General features: G+C 38.9%; 1 protein-coding gene across 4 annotated transcripts in view; it reads left to right on the top strand.

The window, feature by feature from the left end:
• Nucleotides 1-17484, top strand: part of shisal1b (shisa like 1b) — a 156150-nt gene that overhangs the window by 22850 nt on the left and 115816 nt on the right. For all 4 annotated transcript variants that reach the window (XM_057836628.1, XM_057836626.1, XM_057836624.1 and 1 more), the window contains one exon: nt 1043-1133. The gene's annotated coding sequence lies outside the window, so the exon portion shown is untranslated. The remainder of the gene's footprint in view (nt 1-1042; nt 1134-17484) is intronic.

The following is a 17484-nucleotide window of genomic DNA, read 5'->3' as shown; positions in this document are numbered from 1 at the left end:
TTTAAGGCCCACTGGAACTACCAAAGTAGAGGTTACACTGGCAAAATACACAAGCAAACTACAAAATGGATATATTTGAGGAACAAGTCATTTGACGTTTTCCAGCAGGCTTCAATCGCGGACATAGTGTATTCGTTTGACGTGATGATGAATGATTGTCATGTGTGATCATGTCAGACTAGAGAAGAGGAGAAAGGGAAAACCTTTTTCAAGTCAAGGGAACAACAAGGGAACTCCTTTCCATTCACTGGTTGTCATAGTAACCTGTTCGTCCACGGGAGGGTTAGCCTGCTTGGACGTCTTTTGTTTTTATATGTACATCATGCAACATATGGGGTAGGCTTGCATTTGACGCATAAGCAAATATACCAACCGTATTTAATACATTGAGAACTATATATAGTTAATGAAAAAAAAACTAAACAGCGTAAAATATTTACATGTGTTCGCAATGGTGTCGTACATACATTATATATTTTTTATAGACCATGTTGTAAATACAAGCTGTTTCTCCATTAGCAAAGATGTCATTGTGACTGGAGCACAGCAGGATAATATTGCACCAGCTGCCAAAAGGCGACATTGTGTTTATGTAGCAAGGCATGTATGGGCACCATAAAGATATGAGTGGTGAATGATATTGGTGAATGGGCCTCATTAATGAGAAACAATAATTTATTTGAATTTTATGTGTAAGCCTCATACAAACCAAAATAAACATGTCTTTTTAACATTTTAAAATCCCTGATTGTGGTTTTCCCCAACCTGGTAATGAATGACATTTGGCCGCTCGTTTCCGCCAGTGCAAACGTGTACTGAAGTCCTTCTCAACTCTGCACACCATGTTATCTCCGTTTGGACAGCTGGTTTAAGAGCTGTTTGGTCGCCATAGAAACGCGCTCGAATTCTGACAGCGAGAAGAAACTAGAAGCTGAGCCGTTGTTATCATCTGAATGCTCGCTGATTCCAAGAACACAATGGAAGGTATTTTCTTCTCTCTTCCTTGATTGCAATACTAACAACTGCCACTTGTGTTTTGAAGGTACAGAACTGCAGGCACATCTTTATGACCAGGACTGTCTCACAGCTGTAAACTGAGCATGACCCCTAAGAGGCAGATACTTTCAGCAGAGGTACAGTATAGTAAATTTCGAGGAGGCGCTGAAACCACTTAAAAAATTTTTTTTTATATTTAAATACCCAGTAGTAGGACATTACTTCTCGATTGTGATGAAAATGGATTCCCTTATCCCTTATTCCTAAATTTCTCTGGGGCGCTTAACACAATCAGGATTTTTTTTGTGTGTGTCACTGATCACAAGATGGAGCAATATCTTTTTAAATCACCTTTTATTTACTGTATATACTCCCGAAGCGGGAATATGTGACGGTTCAATGTGCTAATAGTAATATCCTCTGTGTAGAAAGACTAATATGAGTGCCATGCTAATACGATCAGGAAAGAGTTGAGACATTACTATGAATCCTTCCTCTAGTCAGGAAATTCCATGGTGCAGTATGATTGTCTGCTGTAAAGAGACAAGGACTCCCTAAAGTGAGATTCATAACATCCCCCCTGCCTTAAATGAACAGCATATCCGTAAGGGAATGATGACATTTCACTTATTGCGATTTATCCTGAAAGATTATTTGAGATTCGAGTGTTTTGACGTATTGAGCATGGTCGTGGAGCTAACTTGTACTTCAAGACACTGTGGAATTGTGTTTTTCTGGTGGAATCGGGAGGCTTTTATTTCCTTTTTTTTTTTCTACATCTTTTTTATCATATATTTTTTCATGAATCTTAACAACTCAACCGTTTTTATGTTGTAAATTTTAAAACCCAGTTTTACTGTAATTGATTAGAATATCCCGGTAACTACTTTATATATACACCATAGCCTTCATAATATATTATGAAGTCTATGTAAAAACCTTCTCCCTATTTGCAGTTTGAGTAAAATGTAGTTAGTGGGGAGAAAAACACGCCTACAGTAAAGTCAGTTATGTTTTTGAGTTACAAGTCTGTTCCTGCGATTTAAACAACATGTTCGTGACATTTATCTCACATCCTCAATTACCAGAAGACTGGCGCAGGTGTGTGGCTCTGCCCTGATTCATCCTGCTAACAATCCCCCCCCAAGTTAGAGATTTGCTATTTCTGGATGTCTCAAGTTGATGTCTGCAGAGCAAACTCATCCACTTCCAGGAATAGGTTGGACTTACACTTCTAGTCATCTCAGAGGCAATCCAGAGTGGCAGTTGTCCGCTACACTCTTCTGTCAAAGCATCATATATTTGAATAACTTGTCAGTCCTGTTGTCTGCACATGTGTGTGATAGAAGATAGTGTTTCAATGAGTAAAGGTGGACTAACGAATGACCCTATATGCCCATGGCTGCTTGCATCAGGAACAGCTGCGAGTGCTTCACCCCACTTTTTAAATTTCTAGATATTATTCCAGATTGAGCTGCCCCATTAATGGCCTTGTAGAGCTAAGTACTAAGCTAAGCTAACTATGGTTATATATAGGGTTGCAGCTATCGATTATTTTAGTAGTCGATTAATCGATGAACTAGTTAGTTCGAACGATCGCGTAATCAGATAAGGCACATAAAAAATTAAAATACACTGCAAATGGTTTAAAATAAATAAATCAATGAGGTTGTAAGTACAACAAAAGAACAATTGGCTAACTTCCATAGCAAAACTCCGCTAGCCTAAATGCTATAAAATGCTAATGTTTTTTTTTTTTATTATTATTATTTTTTAACAATGCTCTTAATAAATGGTTCAAACACATATTCCCACAAAAAAAATGTTGGTCTTAACAGGGAGCAGCTGGATTCAGCTGTGTGAAATGCTACCAGAGGGCAGTGTATCCACCCAAATCAATAAAACTAAATGCAAACACTTTCAAAACAAACCATTACAACGCCACTTTATTTAAACGAAACTCGAAGCAGCAAAATGTAATTCGAATCTTTTTTCCAATTGAATTAATCGAGTTAATCGTTGCAGCACTAGTTATATCTGTGTGCAGGGTCATGTCTTTGTGCCACAGCAAGCGTACTCCAATGCTTTGGTGGGTCAACAAATGTTCTTTCTATCAGGGGTGGCGTGACTCAGTGGTAGAGTAGTTTTCCCCCAACCCAGAGGTTGTGGGTTCGATTCTTCGCCCTGATGAACTCGTCTAAGTATCCTTGAGCAAGATACTGAACCCCACGTTGCTCCTGGTGCTGCGTCACCAGTAGGTGAATGGCGAGATAGTGTAAAGCGCCTTGAGCGCCTTGAAAGGTGGAAAAGTGCTATATAAGTATAACACCATTTATCATAACACCATATAAAAGTAACTCACCATAGTCCAGAAATATCCCTAAAACCATCATAATCACATGGTTCTTGTATAAATGCTGGATATACAGTACATGCATTGGCGAACTCAAAAGAATCTGACGGACAGCCAAAAATTAATTTAGCAGAACGTGTCCTTTTTACATGCTCTTCACATTTTACTTCCGCCTGGCTACTTGTGACCTGCAAGGCTTAAGGCAGATGCCAAACCATTCGACCTGCACGCCTCAAACACTCGTCTGTCATTACGAATTACCTGTCTTTCATATCTCCTGTCAAGTCACATAATCATCAAGTCATATTATACTTTCGTCATGCAGGTGCATACCAATATACAAGTGCAAAGACACACATTACTTCTATATGAGTATACCAATGATCCTGGTTGTTGACATTAAAACCCCAAGTAATATGTGAGCCACTGGATTGTTATTACAGGAGAATTTTGTTGGGTCACGTTGCCTGACATTGGTGAAAATAGTGGTCTGTACTGTAGTTTTTAATAAATTACTAACAAGAAGTTTAAAAAAAAAAGTTAAATGATTTATTGTAATAATACATTTGATTAAATGTTATGCCAATCTTCAAGCTTGGAAGTTTTTTTTTTGTTCAGCTTGAATGTGGCCTTTGCTCTGCATCCTTGAGCATGTCTGCAGGCTGTCACGTAACATTTGAGCGCTTTGATCACTAGCTAATCAAACAGCTGAACCTGAACATGCTGGCTAAGACCCAATATAGGCCTATAACGTGCTACAGGAACTGACAGATAATCAACTGCTCAACATTACTGATCAAATACCACAGATGAAAGACAAGTCAAGATAAAGTATATGTGATCAAACCAAAACCCCAAGATTTGAAGTTCCATTGAGCTAATTGTATTTTACCGGTCTACTTTGTTGGTTTTTCATTTGTAACTTGTTTTCTGGTTGATGCTTAGTTTTTTTGCTGGTCCTTTTGCTGGTCCTAAGTTCCCATTCTAATGGCTTTAGCCTTACTTCGTATGTCCTAACTTATGCCCAGTACCTGTTCCGTCCATACTCCTTTTCTTTGGGCTGCTGTCTGACCAATGATTTGCCACTTTCCAGTTGGCACTGTTTATAATATTTTTGGCACATTTCAGAGTTGAACTCTTAAGGCCAAATCTTGTTAGCCTCTGAAAGTGCTTCTAGCACTACACTATTTGTTCATGCTTGTGAGTCATGATTAGTTATTTGAAGGGAGCTACCACATTTTATATCGTACTTCATTGTTGTCAACTGGCTGGCTGGCTGGCATCATATTACTGAACAACATTGTTTTGCGGATGTAATTAAAATCCTCTTTGACGATCAGGTTCCTCATGTTTCTTTGAATGTCATTAATGAAAATACTATCACGGTGCCAGGAGGACAGATAGAATGACTGGGATCTCATTTTTTAAGATTACGCAGGCTTGTCCTGTGACATTTGTTGGGAACTTATGTGGCAATGATCCCTCACATAGATGGCTTCCTTTATTGGATTTTTGAAGGACACTGGATCCTTTCCCCTTATGTAGAATGATTTCCTAAAAAAGAATAAAGTGCTTCGTAGCTTTATGTGCACAGCAGCATTGTATTTATTGCCCTGCTAGATTTCTCAGTAACTCAGCGCTCTCCGTTCTTTTGCCTGAGCTATTAAAATTTATATTCTGGTACTTCAGCATGATCATGGAGGTGATGATTCAGTCTTGGATGATTTCACTTGTTTGTCTTGTGCAGCCAAACACAGGAAAGATCAGCTAAAGTTGATATAGTGAGAAGTCTCCTTCTTTTTACTACTGTGAATTGCTTGGAGACCAGCTAGAGGACATCATTTTAAGAGAAGGTGTTGTGTGAGCGTTATGGTTGGTGTTCATTTAGTTTTGATACGTTGCGTTTATTATTGTAAATTGCACTGCATCAAAAATAAACGATGAGAGTTAATTAATATTTTGATACTGTTAATAAAATCAACCTCTGATACATGCTCCCATTATTTTGCATTGTTGTATATAATGAGTTAAATTAAGTCTAATATTTGTTCTCATTTGTATTCAACATGAGAAACAATAGCAGTCACAACCTTTTATTGATTTATGATAATGTAATTTAGGTATAATTACAATCCACAAATGCTTAACTAAGCTGATCTTCACCCCATTATTATGGTGATTGGCTTGCTTTAAAAGCAGACGTGTAAGCAGAAAATAATTTTAAACCTTTCATGTCATTTTTGTCTTAATGTTGAAAATTACAGATGACTAAATTTTGGTTGGCAATGGAAATTTAATATTTTTGACTTCTTATCATATACTAAATTGAGAAATTTGCAAAAAAGTGAAGTTAAAAAAAGTGTTGGAACATATTATTCCCCACCACTCACATGATTAAGAAAACACACTTTTAATTCACCATGCTACATTAAAGCTACACGGCTGTAATGTTTTTAACACATACTAATCCGCTAAGAAAGACCACTTGGATTATAATTATATGGTCCTGTATTCCACTCATCCAAGGTCTGGTTACATGACCTCACCTGAGCCACTCTGCAAATTGTGTTTGACCCCAATCAGGCAGTTGATGACAGTCCTACCTGAGCTGACCTGACATTGACACACTCGCACTAGGAATATTAATACACTTGAGTCCCTCATCTCCTGCTCATATATCAGCAGCTATTAGACATATACTACTGTATCCACATGTTTATAGCTTCTAAACGCACATAACCTTGAAATGTGTCAGCAAGACAGACTACCTCAATCAATAGTTATGAATTATGGACGTTTTCCATCGCATTCTAAATGATTTTTCAACCTTTGCGTCATGTCCTGGATAGCACGTATATCTCATGTATTCATCTTACCTTAATAACTGATTTCATTTTATACTTTTGACATTGAACGATGATGATTGTAGGATTTTTTTTTTTCAAAGAACGGTCACATAAAGTTCATCCTTTAAATGTCTCATTGAAGAGTTGAATATAGTTAAGATCGTATGCAGGATGGGTACAGCGGAAAAGTGTTTTACAAGTTCCTGTGAAGAATAAATCTGCTGGTGCTGTGGTGGCAGAGTTGCAGTTACAGAAGACGTTTGAAAGATTTGGTCCCCACGGCAACGATGCATTGTGAGACTTTGCCCCTGAGCTATTACACGCGACGCCTTTGGATAAGCTTGCCCTTAAGAGCTTCTCACACATAATATAAATGTTTCTTTGCATGGGCCAGGACGTCGTGACAAGTCCTCCCTGCTAGAAAGCTTCCTGGATTGCTTCATAGAGGTTAATGTTTGTGTCATTAAACTGAATTCCATTGCTGCTGCTGCTCCATTTAACTTTAGCCGACTGGAGTGTTCACTTTGACATTCATTTTAATCAAAACAGCTGCCTCCTATGTTACATATAAATATTGTCTGTGACTTTCAGCTGTAAAGATATGGTCTCATTTTCAATGGAAGTCAAAGACAATCCATTCAAAGCTACAGTTTGACTTCGGAATTTAAATTTCATTCGTAATCATTAAGGGTGTAACTATTCACATGAAAGTATTGAATAGTTTCGGTTTAGCACGTTCTATTTGATTCGCTTGCATATTGTTTCGGTTATGTCTTATGCATGTTTTCGTCAGAAAGTGTATTACTAGTAGATAGAGCTGGGAATCTTTGGGCACCTAACGATTCGATTACGATTACGATTCAGAGGCTCCGATTCGATTATAAAACGATTATTGATGCACCCCCCTCCTTTTTTTTGTTTTGTTTTTGTTTTTAATGTTTTGTACATTAGTTCCAAAATTGTTCAAAAATACTTTCAGGCTAAACCAAACTACTATTTCAGTATCAAGTTAACATATAGCAGTAAACAAATATACAAAAATAACAGTAAATAAAAAAACTCCAGTCCCCATTCTGTATCAGCAGCTTTAAACTACATTCAATTAATTTAATGTTGTGAATCAACCGTTAAAGTTGTTAAAATTGCTCCCGTTATTTCATAATTTCCCTTTTGTCTACTTTCGACATGTGAAAGTTTTAAAACTATTTTAAAGATAGATTCAAGTCAATATTTTACCGATTTAGGAGTATTTTAGATAAAAAGTTAATTAGGTTTGCTTGGAAGGTTCGCTACAACAGCCTTGCAGGGACGTGTACTGCTTTAAGATGGCGGCCATTTACTAACGTCCACATCTAGCTTTTTGTAGGTGTGCTGCTAATGCTACCGAATCTATAATGCATCTAGTCTTATATAAATGATATCTACCATAACATTATGCTACTTTGTAGCAGCTTTTCGGCAGCAGTCAGGTATGTTGTTGTGTTTTTTTATCTCGTGGCATGAGTTGAGCTAGAACCGTGATTTGAGCATTGGCATTACCCGAGGGGCCGGGTAATGAGAAGCATGATGTTTAGCTACTCTCGCTCCGTTCCTCATTGACCGCGCGGCGCACTGAGTGTGTTGTACTTCCGCTTTACTTGGCATATTTCAATAATCGGAATTTGGATGTTTGTGAATCGTTCTCGAATCTTCCACGGCCGAATCGTGAATAATGTAAGAATCGGAAATTTTGCACACCTCTACTAGTAGAGGTGGGAATCTTGGGGCACCTAACGATTCGATTACGATCCAGAGGCTCCGATTAGATTATAAATTGATTATTGATGCCCCCCCTCCGCTTTAATATTTTTTACATTAGTTCCAAAATCGTTCAAAAATCCTTTCTGGCTAAACCAAGCTAATATTTCATTATCAAGTTAACAGTTAAAAACAGTAAATAAAATACTCAAGTCCCAGTTTCTGTATCGGCAGCTTTAAACTACATTTAATTAATTTAATGTTGTGAATCAACCGTTAAAATTGCTCCCCTTATTCCATGATTTCCCATCCGTCTACTTTTGACATGTCAGAGTCTTAAAACTGTTTCATTATTTAACCCTTTAACACCGAACGTGTCGGCAGCGACGCGTTTATGCATGTCGTCTTTGAAGCTTCGTCACGCTGTAATTACGTCACCCACGTGCCGCTGGTTGGTCTCATTTGAAAGTGCGGAAGTTGATGTCCACGATAGTTTTTATCTGAAGTCAATCAACCATGAAAAACGGGAGATAATGTCATTTGAGTTTTATAGTTTTATTGCACTCATAAATATGCATTAAAACGCTGCATGTACCATGTATCTATCTCCATATTTCCATCATTTCTTGTCCTTTTTCAAAACCGAACGCAGCACAAAAGACTACATATCCCAAGATCCGTTGTGATGTCAAGAAGGACGAACCGAATTTTTAATAAATTGCCGAGCTAGGCGCCAACTAAGGAAAAGGAGGCATGAACACCGGTTGGATTGCGCAAGCGACTTTGAAACGTGCGGAATGAATCGAAAACTAAATTTAGCACAAGCTAATGCATTTTTTCATCAACTCAAGGAATAGGATGAGCTGCATTTGTCGTTGTTTTCCTCGGATTAGTCGGCGTCTCGGCGAGTAGAAGTGACAGCAGCGCTCAAACGGCAGAAGAGTAGGCTGTGTGACGTTGTATGTGACGCAGCTCAGTGACCTGTTCAAAAACAAACTTTATTGAGTGCGCAAAAAAAACAAAAACTATCGGGTCGCATGCCTGAAAAAATTGAATTGAACTGAACTACTTGTCAATATTTTTGAAAATACTTTTTTTCAATGTTATATATATATTTTTCTTCACTATGAATCTTTTCAATTTTTGTATAGATGTGTGTTCGAGAAGCTTGATTGCATGTACGTATACTTTAGATAAGGTGATGGGTATATATCCTCCAAACCTTTTTTGTGTTAGATGGTATATATATAATTTTTTTTCTCACTATTTTGCACTGTATATAACCTGTTTTGACCATAGTATGTGTAAAGGCCAAAAACGCCTATGACCATACCTGCTGTTTGTGTTGAATAGTCAAATATAAAACTATTCAATCTTATTTTTTTCTATTGAATGTTCATCCTAACAAGTTGAATAAATATTATCAAGCTTCAAAACGGTTGGTCGAGCATGTTTGGTTGTCAATGGGACACCAACATTACAAATTTTGAAAAAATATTTTGGGATTTTTTTGTCTTTTTGGGTCCAAAATGTGGATTATAATTGATCAGTGAAGAAAACAACAGTTTGGACATGAAGTTCAAGGTGTCCTGAAAAAAGGGACCCAACTTGGCCATTGTGAACATTTTTTTCTTTGAAATATAAAGGCAACATCAAATGCATGCAAATTCGGCCAAAATAGGCTTAGGTGTTAAAGGGTTAAAGAAAATAGCAAAATTTTGCCAATTTAGGAGTCTTTTAGATAAAAAGTTAATTAGGTCTCTACAACAGTGCCTTCTAGAGAAGTCTACTGCTTTAAGATGGCAGCTGTTGTTGATGTACTAACGCCGGCAAGTCTGTCATTTCGCATGTAGTTCTCTATACATGTTCTAACACCTCCATCGTCTGTCATTTGGCATCTAGTTCTACATATATGTGATATCTACCGTAGCCGTATGTGTGTAGCAACTAGCAACTTGGCGTTGTTGTAGCAGCTGTCGGCCGCAGTCAGGTATGATTGTTTTTTTTTTGTTTAGTTTTTTTTTTTTTTTATCTAGCTGCATGAGTTGAACATGATATTTACTCTCGGTCCGTTCCTCATTGCGTCCCGAAAACCGCGCCGACTGTGTTTTAGTTCCGCTTTACCTGGTATAATTCAATAATCGGAATTTGGATGTTTGTGAATTGTTCTCGAATCTTCCACTGCCGAATCACGAATACTCTAAGAATCGAAAATTTCGCACGCTTCTAATTACTATTGTGATCTAAGCTTTCTGTACGGAGCCTAAGTTCTGGGGGAGTTTGCCCAAATATGCGTCTAAGTATACTGGACTGTCTCAGAAAATTAGAATACACAATATTCTAATTTTCTGAGACAGTCCTGTATATTGTTCTATGTAAAGGACGTCAGCCAAGGTCGGCCCCCCACATTTTTACCACGCCAAATCTGGTCCCCTTTGCAAAAAGTTCGGACACCCCTGCTTTAAATGGTGGATTAATGTACAGGACTGTCTCAGAAAATTAGAATATTGTGTATTCTAATTTTCTGAGACAGTCCAGTAGAACACTATTTGACCAAGAGGATGGCTCACAAGTATCTTTAGCAGTGGTGATTGTTCTAAACTGCAAGGGAAGCTCCACTTCCCCCAAATTGTCAAAAAATAAGTGATCAAATGAATACTGTTTTGTGTAATTAATCGAGTTTCATTTAGTCATGGACTAAATATGCGCTGCAACGCGCTCAACTTTTGTTCAAAATTAGCTTCTCATCATTGGTTAAAATGCGGCTTGCTTTTCATTGATTCGCGCAGCTTCACAGTTTTGTAAACTGTGTGGACAAAGTGAGTCTCCTGAATTGAGAGAGCATTGTTCAACTACAGCGAAACGAGACAAGTCATTGGCTAAAGGCTGAGTTTATCCCGCCCAGCGAACGCTGTAGCGTCACTAGGGGCCTATGTGTGACATATTTATGTGCACTTCTTGTTGGTGTGTTATTACAGTATGAAAGGAATCTCTGTGATGTGTCGGTGACACATATGGTGAGAAGCACACTGAATAAAGAAGTGTTGTTCCATTCAAGTCTCCGCCTTACATGTACTTAGATCAAGGAAGTACATAACACTATGGACAGTGGGCGGGGGGGCGGCTTCCCTGGATTTTCTGCGTGATAATTGGATTGATCTGTCTGTGGCTGAGTCCCTATTTGATTGATAGTGAAATGAGCCAATCGGTGATCTTGTATTCACATCCCTGAGAGGCACTTTTCAATTAGAATTCTGTTGTTTTGATTTGAACTGGAGACTTTCATGATCATCCTATCGACACTTGCTTTGTTAAAAAAACGACTAGCGGAAAATTGAGCTTCTATTTCTGGTGTTTTTTTTTTTCCTCAATTGTAGCTGCTTGTTTTGTTTGACTTCTGGCACTGTAGTTTCTTTCCCTGCCGAGCAGCGGGTGCCGCTAAACACCTCCAATGTCACAAAGCACTCACAGGTGGAAACACTTTGAGCTTCTCCTCCCTCATTGAAAGACCAGCATCCGCCACTGATCTGCAGGCATGACAAATGGCATCATGTCAAGACCCTTTGACCTCACTATGGTTTTCTGTTCAGGACCACACTGTATTCCCAGTAAGGTGGATAACTCCAAAGATGTGTATTGACATCTCTCTACGGAAATTGTGTATGATGTGAGAAATATGTTTAATATGTTAATGTACTTAAAACGGCACCATCTGACCATGGATGTTGCTGCTACATGAAAGAAAATTTGCTTAATCTTACTGCAACCTTATCTGTGCTTTCTGCAGAAAGTGTTAATAAATTCATCCTTATAGCCAAAACCTCTAAACTCAGATACCTCATATTTACATATGTCTTGTTCAGGCTGTTACTACCAAGGGTTCACAGTGTGCAGTTTAGATATAATGTTATCAAGATTTTGTAATTGTTATAATTTGATCATTTGTTTTGTTCATTTTTGTTGGATATTGCTTTCTTCAATCCAATCAGTGGCCGTGTATGTACCAATCGGATTAGCTAAATAGTGTCCTCTCTGCACATGCTCTGTCTTGAAGTAAATTTGTAATGTCTAATGTCATCTAGTACAGCACACCTTAAAATATGGTGGCCTACACCCTGAGCTAGTGTGCGACGGGAGGTCTTGGTTTTTTATCAAGTAGTTACTTTGAAAAAGTGCCAAATTAACCGCAACCACTGTCCTAAAATAGATTGCTTACATCCATCTTGGTAAATATGTAATGTTTACATCAGTATGCACTTGTCATACATCTGTAAAAGGGATGTTCTGATTATACATAGTAGCATATATACACCAATTTGGAATAAATAATGTCACGACCAGAGATCTTCAATTGGAATGATTTAAATCGGAATGACAGTCTGCATATAAACCCATCTACTGTGTCTTGACCCAAAGCTAATTAGTTTGCACTGCAGTGGGGAAACGGTAAACCGACCCTAAAAATATCTCTTCATTTGATTTGTTTTTCATCAGAATTTAACCGGATTCTTCTTTCCTTTTTTGGGAAATGTCTGTAGTGTGACAAGTCAGACTTTAAATTTGACTGAAACTGCTGTTGATGGCTGACGCTATAAAGGTGCATCAATGCTAAATCTTATTTACATGAATTGTACATGATTCCACCCATTTGTAACTGCCAGTTGAGTGTCAGCTAAAATCCATGTGAGTCTAAAAAAAATATTTGCATCAGTGTGAAACAAATTTACAGTCTTACATCAATCAAGGCCAAACATACCATGTCCTTTATAATCAGTACTTTTACTTCTTTAGCATGTTTTCACAAGGGAATGTGTTAATACCACATTTAGGAGCTCTTCAGATATTCATGGTAAAATCATCCTCTGCCCAAGACCTCATACAAAATTTACAAAGGCCTTCACCTTTTCAAATGTGCCTGACTGACAGACGGTGCCTCTATGCAGCCTTCAGAATGAAAAGAACCATGACAGGTGACTGTGTTGTTCAGCCTTTGTTGTTTACTTAGCAGCGACGATGAAAAGAGCGGAAATACTAATGACAACTTTTAAATATTTGATGTGGCCGTCCGGCATTATTTAGCATGTATCTACTTTTAGGCATAATAATATTGTAGATTTTAACAAACACTGTTCAACATGTACGCCTCAATGTTCTCAGACTCGGGTTTCGGTAATGATGGTCAATAGTTTCAATTACGCATAAACAACTAATCAAGCAATGCGTCACAATCTCAAATGATATTAATGCAGTACACAGTTCTTTTTCACATTGTTCAAGATGACCAATTTGGTAGCATGATAGGGTTTATCATAGGGTTTGGATGGACGAACACTGAGAGCGACAAGCAATTTTGGTGTTATGCCAGAACCAATTTGTCATTCACACACAGGAAGCAATAACACTGTCATTCAAACACAAGGCTTGCAGAATTACATTTGCTGAACAAAGATTTAATCTAACGGTACAACTTTCAGTCACATTCTACAACACTGAAGCTCAATTAGCTTGTCTGCCTCTCATTTTTATACCAATCCTGCCGCTTAGAAGCTTTTCCTTGTAGGGAATTTTGATAATCATCCAGCTATTTCTCAACTAGCTGAGCGCTTACTGATTGAGTCTTGTAATTGCTGATGGTAAGTGACACCCCACGTGCTTTTCAACAAGCAACATTAACTTTTGAGGCAATTACAATCTCACCGCCCAAGTGCCTGGGGAAAGCCACACATGAGACAGCTGACTAACCGAGAGCTGATGTCGTCTTTAAGGTGGGGGTGGTGGATGACTTCCGAATAAGCTTCAAAGGAGTTAAGGTCGAGCGCTGGAGAGCAAAAGATTAACATATTTTTGTTCAGCTCATGAAGGAAATAGTTATTTTGTGCAACTGTGCTAAACAAAAAAATACTGCCAAAACTAACGTCCTTGGAGGAGGCACACCTGAATATCCAAATGAAAAATGCCGCCCAGAAGGACCCTCATGCCCATTAGCAGCATCCTTCCACCCAAAAAAAAAAAGAGAAGGACATGCAATTACTCGGCAGGGATTTGCACGCTCCGCTGGGTCTCCTTTGACCTCCATCTTGAGCGCTTAAAGCTGGGGCCCGTGAGAAACGTTACGACGACAACAGTCGCTCGCTCGATTGTCAGCTGCGCTGTCATCGCATTAAAAGCATCACTTCACAGTCCTCACAAAAGACGTTAAAGAACGGATCCAGAGGCTTTTTATAGCATTGGATTCATTGGAGGAAACTAAATAATAACACATTTCCCAGAACTGTTTCCATTTAATACCAAACTAAGTCTAAAGTGCTTTTTTATTTTGAAGATTGAAAGTCACATCTGTATCAAATACCCTGCAGGTTCAATGTGCGCATAAGCCGATCCACGGTATTTATGGAGGCTCTCTCAAACGATAATGAAGAAATCTCCTGGAGCTTTGCAAAATTCAGCAAAAAAGCACAACAAACAGAATTTAAAAATAATGTTTGAATGTCTCAGAAGGGTTGATCTCTTTTAAATCTTCTTTACACGCACAGGTAGTGTACGTATATAATAAGAGTTGATGAACATCTCTATGCTCACAGCCCTTTGTATAATTAATGAGAGCAGCTGCATGGAAAACAATTCGAGCATAGACGTGGTCATGAATACGAGCCTTATTCTTATACAACCTCAAGCACTGACTCGCTGACAGTTGCCCCCAAAACACTGCACCATTTGCATTGTCACAGGCATATGTGTGTATTTGTGTTGTGTCTTAAATGAGCAATCCACACAGCTTCCCTGCGTGCAATCATCTATCATGACCTCATTTTCCAAGTACATTTCACATTCCACTCAATATTTCATAAGAAATGTAAGGAAGTGCCTGTCTTCGTTTTTACCATGTTACTGTGGTAGAAGGATTGACACAATTTTCTCTGGCGACCAATCCGATTGATCGTTATGTGTGATCACTTTTTTCAGATGGAGCACGCATACGACTTGATTTAAATAACAGATGTGTGCTCGCTAAGTGTCTGTCTTACACTGACTGTTGATTAGATACAGAGCAGCACAAAGGATGTCATGTGGAGGAATGCACTTGCTGGAAAATGTCTAATGTTCCAGAAAGAAATTGCTGGAAAAGTGCACTGACTGTAAAAGGAGAGACAGACAACACCAGCAGCTACTGTAAAAGACTTTATGGCTGCCTTTTGGCTTCATTTACAAATGCAGACAGCCCGATTAGGCAGCACGCTTTCTCAGAAACTGTCCAAGTGACATGTCACTTGTGTTCACACTTAACTCATTTGCTCCCAGAAACGTATAAATACGTTCTATTTTTAAATGCTTCACTGTTCCAAAAACGTATTTATACGTCTTTTGCGTTTTTATTTATTTATTTATTTTTATAAGAAGCATATATAGCTTCCACTCTATCTGAGAAACAAGGAACAATGCTCCAAACCCATTTTAAAGCAATAAAACTGGCCACTGGAGGGTAGTAGCGCATTTTGTAAGACAAGGCAACCCGATTCAACCAAGTGAATGGCCGGGCAGCATGGTCGGAGTGCTGGCGGCATGATGCCAGGCGGCGCTCCAACCGAACAAAACAACCGAGAGGACGCCGAGGAGGCCAGGCGCTGGACGATCGAGCAAAACGAGTGAGACCCCCAGTGCAGCGGCTCGCCGAGCAGACCCCGCAGAAACGCAAAAATAATCCATCTTTGTGAGACAGACAACGATGAGGGAAAAGTTTACACGGCTGACGTGGCGAAAATAGCGTCATCTCGGCGACAAACCGTCATCTCTCAGTAGTCATGTGTGAATAAATTGCTACTTTGCTATCAAAAGCTCTATTTGTCTGGTTGTTCATGGTATTTTGTAAAAGGAAAACATTATTTAGATGTTTGGGATGTAACTAATGCAAAAAATAGCTTGGTTAAAGTCAAAGATATGTTTGAAATATATGCAAACGCATATATTTGAAAGCTCATTTTCTCAGTTTTTTTTCATCAGAAATTGGAAAATTGCTCAAACTAAGCTATATTCTAATGCTGATTTCTAAAGAATGGAAAAAGATATGAACTTCCTTTTTATCTGCTGAAAGAACAGAGTCTAATCTTTCTTTTGGTGGGTTCCATGTTTATATAGCAATAGAACAGAATTTTCTGTGGGCCTTGCAAAATCAGTCAAAATACAGAAAAACAGCCGGGAGCGAAGGGCCTTGCTCTGGTGAAAATGGCTGGGAGTTAATGAGTTAAGTTTATACCTTTTACATTGACTGGCCTGGACAAGCGGTGGATAAGAGGCTATTGGCACCCGGAAACCACTAATTAGCTCTAGGAAGAAGACCATTTTGTTAGCAGTGTGAAAAGGGCTTTTTGATGACTTTTGGACTCATTGGGTTTTGGCGGCAGCCTGTTTAGGAGGCAAACTATTTTTGAAGCAGCATTAAGAAGTATCATGTGTCATACCTTTCACACAGAACAATGACAAAGGGAAAAATAGCCTGAAAGAGCCAGTTATATTGCAAACTGAATGAGAAACTAAGGCTACGTTCATACTACAGGTCTTAATGCACGAATCCGATTTTTTGTCATATCCGTTTTTTTGGCGTGCCCGTTCAGACTGCCTTTATCCATTGAGACCGTTCAAGTATTACGCATGCGCATTAATTCGCAGTCCGACACGCGCTAAGCAAGAAGACCCGCATGCGCAGAAGCATCAAAACAAATGACAGACGTCATCCGTCATTCCAGGGATATCATATTTTGCTTTTCAAAAGGTGGACACAAATAACAGACATAAATAATCCCCGTTTAGGCTTATATTCAAAGTTTATATGGATCGATAGCATGCACGCACTGTCCGTGCACGTCACACACACATACGGGCAGTTTGTCCCGACTCTCGGCCATGGAGGCAATGTTGAAATATTGCTCACTTGGAACAGAGAGAAAACTGAGCATTCTCAGGCTTATCCTCAACCCATTTTTATTTTTTATGACTGTTGTCAAGCTCAGCTCTTCCTCCAAAGCCGTGTTCACTGCAAGCTAGGCGCTAATAACGCACAGGTGCATCGCTACGGTAACGACTCTCTCGCTATTTGATGACTTAATTGCTGCATTAAATCCGATTTGCGGGACTGGACAGTACAGACCGCCGCGACAGTCTGGGAAAATGTGGCCCAGATCGGATTTAGACCACATACGAAAGTGACCCAGATCGGATTTGAAATGGTCCCGTTCTATGCGACTTGTCACGTTCAGACCGTCAAGTTAATGCCTCACTCGAGTCGGAAAAACACGAAAAAATCGGATTCGTGCATTAAGACCTGTAGTATGAACGTAGCCTAAGATTCTGCCAGAAAGTGGATGGTCTGCATTTTCAACAGGTTGTCAAACTCATCGTTTTTGCAGGCCACGTCGTAGTAATGCTTTCCTTCAGAGGGCCATTCTGTCTGTTGGCTCTCATTGACAGCACTAGACAACCGATGCGTTTTAACAGTTAAAATGGATCAGTCTTTTATCACCGTCAATGGCAGTGAGACTAAGCTTCCAGGATTAATTG

The sequence above is a fragment of the Corythoichthys intestinalis genome, chromosome 5 (genome assembly GCF_030265065.1).
Source record: "Corythoichthys intestinalis isolate RoL2023-P3 chromosome 5, ASM3026506v1, whole genome shotgun sequence".
Classification (NCBI taxonomy): domain Eukaryota; kingdom Metazoa; phylum Chordata; class Actinopteri; order Syngnathiformes; family Syngnathidae; genus Corythoichthys; species Corythoichthys intestinalis.
Note: the sequence above shows the minus strand (reverse complement) of the source record. Positions and strands in the feature narration are given on the sequence as shown.